The following is a 7,226-nucleotide window of genomic DNA, read 5'->3' on the forward strand; positions in this document are numbered from 1 at the left end:
AGTTATCTTGGCTCCATCCACAGTCTATTTATCTCATCATCCAAATGTTTTACATCATATCTTGATGATGACATATTCTTTTGATTCCAGTCTCTTTGGCACTATTTTTTTTGTCATCTCTGTTAACTGACTACATTGGCAACACGTGCTGTGGCCTAAGAAGTGAGAGGACAGGTAAACTGCTTTGTCAAGTTACAGCACGCAGCTCTCTGTAAAACCAGAAACTGTCAATTTTACATTTCAGTTTAGGAACAGGTTAAACAAACAAGAACATTGTGGAAACATATTATCTTTAGATTGTTTATCTTAGTAGAGCTAGGCTAGCTGTTTCCAACCTTAAGCCAGACTAAACACATCCTGACTCCAGTTCCGTACATGCAAACACATGCACATAAGAATGAAATCAATGTTTTTGCCTCACTCTTGGAAAAGAAAGCAACTGAAAGCAACTGATTTCATTCAGTCTTTGGGACTTACAAAACCAATATTGTTTAGGGCCCCTTCTTTTATGTGTCTTTGCAAATATGACAGTATGATTGAAAGAAAAAGGACTTTTTCTCTTCATAAACAACAGATTTAGTGCTGTTTGTGTGTTCATGACTCTCTGCCAAACACCTGAATACACAAACTTGCATCATAATGTACGAAGCATCTGTCTTGAGCACTTGTGTGTGCCTGTGTGTAAGAATTGCATTTAACAGTAATAATCAGATCAGTGCTCAGTCTCAGCCAACTTCATCTAGTTGCATTGAGCAGCTTTCAAAAGAAAATCAATCTCTCCTGTCGGGCGCTTCTCTGCGTTTTTCCTCGCCTGCAAGACTCTCCTCCTACCAATCAGATTTAATTGGAAAGTAATGAAATTTCTTTTTAAGGAAATGATACAAGTTTACAAGGATCGTCAGGGAGACAGGATAGCCTTATCTCGGTTTAGTTTTATGTGAGGGTGAGTCTGCACAAGTCAAACGAGAAGTGTCTAGTCCTTTCACAATGCCCTCGTATGAAATTACCTGGTTTTTATATCAGCTCTGCCATCTGGGTCCTATTACATCAGCAACTGATGAGCCAGCCTAAAATGGTTTCATCTGTCTCTGAGAGGGGAACACTCCGGTTTACCTGTCAGGCATTATGTTTTTTATATAGGGTCGGCTTAAACACACTCCAAATTGCTTGGATCTCATTCATTTGTATTTTGTTCCTCTAAGTTTAACCTTTTTCGAAATTCTAGTATTCCATGTTATGCAGTAGGTTATAATAACAAAAACAGACTGTGCTGCTTTAGTGACTGAATGAGTAAAAAAACCAAACAAACAAACAAACAAAAAAAACTTTTTTGCAAAGCCTAAAATATCTTTCAAATCCCCCACATGGTTTGCTAAGGAGAATCTAGAATATTTTATCAGTATTTGGGAATTTGCAGTTGAGTATATAAATAAGCAGCTTTAAGCCTGCTATTAGTGGTCTGAAAATGCATATTCATATAAAGTAGCTGGTATATTCAAAGCAATGGTTTGTGTCAGGGCCAAGGATGTCATCTGTTTCAGGGGAAAGACAGCTACAAAGGGGGGTCAAAGAGCCACAACAAGAAGAGGGAAGATACATGACAGCCAGTCAGAAAGACTTTCCTTGGCCTGATGTTGAGCGCCCACAGAAACCACGACAGTACAATGCCAGTAAAATGGAATAAAATAACTGGAGATAAACATTAACTATCTCAGCTCTGTCATTTTCTGCTGGACCATGACAAGTATCTGAAGAGCGAGTTCACTTCAATTCAAATGCTTTGAATTAATCTTTTAGCCACACTAGTGCTGTAGTTTTATGGAAGGTTGATTCAGACTTTTTGGAAACTTTGGTGATACTCTGACTTTTTCTCTCGAGCCATCATGAGGTCGACATGTGGAAGATAAAGCTATCCTGCGTCTCTCTAGTGAGATAATCCTCATAAACGTTTTCTCTCTTCAAAACACAGCAACATGAGCAGGCGAACACCCCAGATTCTAGGAGGACAGGTTAAAATCATTTCTACTGGTATGCGATGCATATTGTGTTGTATTGTGTTACGCAGGGTTCGGGTCAGTGACTAGCAGCACCATTAGCGTTAGCAGTGGGAACAAATCTCACTCAAAGCTGAAGTCAAAAGTCTGTCTTAAAGTCCTACAGACCAAAGAAATTTCTCCCTTTTGGTTTGTGACACCCCCCCCCCCCCCCAAAGGAAACGCAGGACGAGCAATTTTCAATGTGTAAATGGACAAAAATTCAGTTTCCCAATACCCCCAATCACATTTTGTTAGTTATTAATTAGCAAATGTTAGCTTGCTACAAAGGTGTACTTGGTAAATATTGCCTGCTAACATCAACATGTTAGCAATGACAATGCTAACATGCTGCTATTAACATTTACCTCGAAGCATCACTTTGCCTAAATTTAACCTGGCAGAGATGCTAGCATGGCTGTAGAATCTCAGCGCCAGTCTTGTTTTCACCACTATTCACGGCGAGTTGCGTGTGCACACTGTGGGAGATTGCACACTGTTTTTAATGAACCCTCCATTCATGTAGTTTGTAACATCAGCAGGTCTTCCTGAACACAAAGAAAGTCAATCAGTTCCCTGCCAGCAGAGCATCTACTCGCACCACAAATCACAATGCAGGATCTCTCAATGTCAGTTTCGTTTTAGCTCAGCAATGACTCACTCTGTGACTGACTTCAAACTGGTGATATGACACCCTGAGATGACAATCAGAGGGAGAAGTTACAACCAGATGAGGGTAAACACTCATCAGATATCTGAGAATGTTTCAGTTTTTTAAAATGTGAAACTAAAATCTGCTTCTAGTTTCCAACACTGTGCCCACCTCCCCCCCCCCTCCCTAATTCTCTTTCACACAAACACATAAACATGCCATGCACAGATGGACACTCATTCATGCATAACCACTATGTGTTGTGCTGATATGGATGTAATGTTGTTTACTCTGGCTGTGTGACAGGCAGTCATTTTATACTCACAGCAGTTAACTGAGATCGTCCCACAAACATGCTGGCGACATGTGCTCCGGATGTACACCACACACAACCAGCTCCACAACAACAGACAGAAATTAATACCAAACATTTTCTGAAAAGGATCAAATAGAATAACAAATTATATATTTTTTTCCATTTCTTCCATAATTTAAATTACTTCAATCAGATAAGTGATTAAAAATGTTTTGCTGCTTTTATTTTTAGAACATGTTATGGTGTATTAATACACTACATATGTTATCTATGTATTTAAACGTATTTAGTCACATATTACAGTTAGCAAAGCTAGTAGTGTGTTCTTAAGGTAAAAATAAATGTGTGTGTTTATGTTTAATATTCACGTAGTTTGTGGATTCATGTTATATACTGTTTAATGCAATATGTGATATTGTAATATTGTTTGATTTAGTTAAATGGAGCTGAAACAAGCGACTTTGGGGACTTTGCTGCCCCATTACTGCTGGTGTCACAGCCATGGCAAAACGTTTTAAAACTCAGTCTTATTTGTATTCACTACAATACAAACCAAGTATCAGACTTTCCAATTAATGCTCACAAAATTGGCTCTGACATGTGTGCGTGTCATCTTTAGAGATCCCTTTCAGAGAATACAGAAATGATCAAACTCTGGTAAAATCTGTCAATCTTACTGTAATCATCTAGTTGAATGATATTCCTGTCTGTGTAGGAAATTACAATATTTTTTCCATCGTATCTGATCCCCAGTTTCCCAGACATGTAAAAAAATTGTCAGCTCCAATTTGCATACAAACAGGATTTTATGTGAAAACAATTGCAGCTGGGGTGTGAAAATCTATAGCTATGAGGTATGAAAATCTATTTCTTATCAAATATATACAAAATGATTTTTACCACATGTGGTTTATTAAGGTGGACAGAAGACTGTCTCTCTGCCCCAGTTGCTGAGGAAGACAGGACACTCATCTGTCCTACAGGTTCTGAGACTTATGTAAGATAAACCTGCTCACCCCAATGACAGTAATCTCTGAGAAGAGAGGATCACCCCCCTCCCCCACCGTCTCTCCACACAAACACATTTTTTCATGATCCAATACTCTTTGTGTTTATGCCGCCATTTTTTTCCTTTTCCACCCCGTTTCTCCCCCATTACTCCCACCGCACCTGTAACCTCATCCAGGATCCATGAATCACTCATCTCCATTGAGTCGTTTCAGCTCTGTATTTCCTCCCACATCCAGACTAAACTGGTGTGTAACACTAAGACTTGTCTTGCATTACCATTTGTTTGACATACCTTTTGCAACAAAAACTTTCCCAGCTTGGCTCATATTTGACCCAAATCTGCTGGAAAACATGTGTCACTACCTGTCACCACAACAAATGTGACAAATTACTGCAGAGAAAATGTCTGCAGATATTATGATTGCAATTATTGTTCCCTGCTTTTAAGTACTTACTGCAGGAGTAACATTTTCTCCTGAAACTTTTCTTCTTTTTAGTGTGGCCTACTTATGTCCTTTTAGAGAACCAGCTCTGTAAAAACAATGGAAACTGGACAACAAGTAATTTGGCATTTTACTTAGTTTTCAGCTTAATTCATCCCTCTTTGAATTTAAAACTCAACTTTGAAACTTAACTTCATGTTTGAGTAAACCAAATATTGATATAGCATCTGATAAAGTTGCTATGGCTAATGTGTTGGCAAACATTCTATATTTACACTTCCAGCCAGCACAATATCTGGCTCTTTAGCTGTTAACTGTTCCATTATGTTCAAATGCTAGCCGCTAACTTTGCTAAATTTGGTGCTGAACAGGCAGTGTACGGCTTATCAGAGCCTTTATGCTGAAAACAGTACAAAAGCTTGATGAGAGCGGTGGGACTCAATCAAAACAGTAAAGTTGGAGGCCCACAAACCAAAACAATGAGCTGAAAGATGCTACACTGATCTGCAGAGCTGATGGGACCTGTAGAGTCAGCGGATCTTCAGCCTGATCACCTGTGGGTTTGTCACTAATGACACCTTTTATATTAGCCATGATCATTTCAAATATTGGTTAGTGCAGCTTTAGGTTGAGTGGGACATTAGAGATATTTAACCCACCAGTGATTGTTGTAGTTATTTGATTTCACAGCCTGAAGGTCATATGGTCAAACAAGGGACAGCTACAGTAAGTGAGTTTAGGGATGAAACAAGGCCAGTATTGATATATAAGTTAATTATAATACGGGCATGTTTCATGCAAAAGCAATTTGTGTTGATTGTGAATGCACTGAAACTCAGATAATCATACATATCCATGCAGTCTGGTATAGAGTACAACATCCTATTGTCAATACAAGGCCAATATCTGCCAGCCAGTAATCTCAGACAGATATATCAGCCCTAGCTCAGCCTGAAGAGCCTGAGAGGATGGATCTGCTGATGTGAGTTAAATGCTTGATGCAGTTTGTTGTTTTGAGGTGTGGTGAGAGCAGGAGTGCAGACTGATCTGTTCGGATGTAGTTTAACTAAGAGCAGTAGTGTGCTGTAGGTCCAGTTGTGTGACCTGTAGCTGACTCTTTATCTCCCTCATGGCTGTTAACATGCATGATGAATGTTTCCTTATTGTTTGTACAAACTCACCCCTCTGGAATTTGTTTACAAGCCCAGCCTGATGTGGGGGGAGTTCTGCTCTCATGCTCTGCTCAGTGTTATCCCACACTCTTAAAAATAAAATGTTGAAATGTTCTAGTTACTGGGATTTTGGAGACTAAGCCACATTGTAAATCAAAACATTAGTTAGCTTGGCCATGGCTGCCGCTCCTCACCAGCGGACTGGACTCCAAACTGGGCCGAACCAGCGTTCAGTTTGGTAAAGCCACTCTCCACATGGTTCCCGCTTATTCCATAAAAACTTTCATCTGGAAAAAATTCTTCACAGCAATACAGAGGAAAAAAGGAGAGAAATCCCATGAAGCCGGCTGTTCTCCAATCCTTGTGGTGGAAAAGCCATTAGAGAGCAGCTGAGCTCTCAGACAAGCAGGAGGGACAAGGAGCTGCTGGAGGGGATGAATGACAAGTGTCTAAGCTTTTACTCAAAGGTAAACAGGTTATTATAAAGACATTCACTGGCACATACTGTGTGGCTTCACTCTGCGGTCGGCTACAGCTATCACCCTCTGCCAGCTAGCTGCTGCGGTAAGAGTCTTTCACAACTCACTCTTTAAACTTTAAATCAAAGCTCCCTTAAATTAAGAGGGCTATTTCGTTTGATGCTGCATCTCAAATTAAGGACCTGAGATTTAGGCCCTTTGGCGCCGCTGTTACATCAATCTGACTTCTTTAGAGCAAACCACAAATGAGAAGGATTCCTCTGAGGGGATTAAGTGAAATCACACTTGAAATTAAGACTAGAAGCACCAGGTATGAGACATTGACAGCTGGTTGAAGGTCAAGATGATGGGGGTGTTGCATATTTTAGCATGACTTTTATGTTAGTCAGTTATAGTGTTTTTAGGCTACATATTGATGACATCTAGCATCTGAATCTCATCATCTCAGACAAATGCCAAGGTCTAGCCCTGAAGACCGCTTTACTAAATACTGTATAATGGTCCAGATGCTTGAAAGAAGCTCTCATTCTGGCATTTAAATATAGATATATCTGGTGTCCCTGCATATAAAACTGTACATAAAGTAGTTCCAACTAAAGGATCTGAATGCTTCTTCCTCCAATGTTGGCCCTAAAACCAAAACAATGAGCTGAAAGAAGTTAAAAACACCGTACAGTTGAGGAGAACTGCAGTCAGGTGATAAACCTTTGCATGTTCATCACTTTGAACACCCTTCACATTAAACGTTGTCACAGATCCACTGTTAATACAACCATATCGATTATTGCAGCTTTAAAGTATAAAATTGAAAACATGAACCCACCCAAGCTGAACAAAGCGATTTATACTGCTGAGCTGAGTCCATGTAAAATCCAAGATGGCTCAGTTCTGCTGCTGATGGCTGGAATCTGTATTGTAATAATAACGATGCAGAGGGTATATTTGCTGCTATATGGAAGATGAAAAAAAAAACTCATCTAACAAATTGTAAAACATCAAAGAAGCAAATCTGTTTGTAAATGCCGTAAATTGGTGCCTCACTCAAGCAGCCATCCAGAAATGGATTGTGGGATTGTGTTAAAAGTTCAATCGTTACATGAAGATTTTAAAGGACAGATTG

This window comes from Chaetodon trifascialis, chromosome 7 (assembly GCF_039877785.1).
Source record: "Chaetodon trifascialis isolate fChaTrf1 chromosome 7, fChaTrf1.hap1, whole genome shotgun sequence".
NCBI lineage: Eukaryota > Metazoa > Chordata > Actinopteri > Chaetodontiformes > Chaetodontidae > Chaetodon > Chaetodon trifascialis.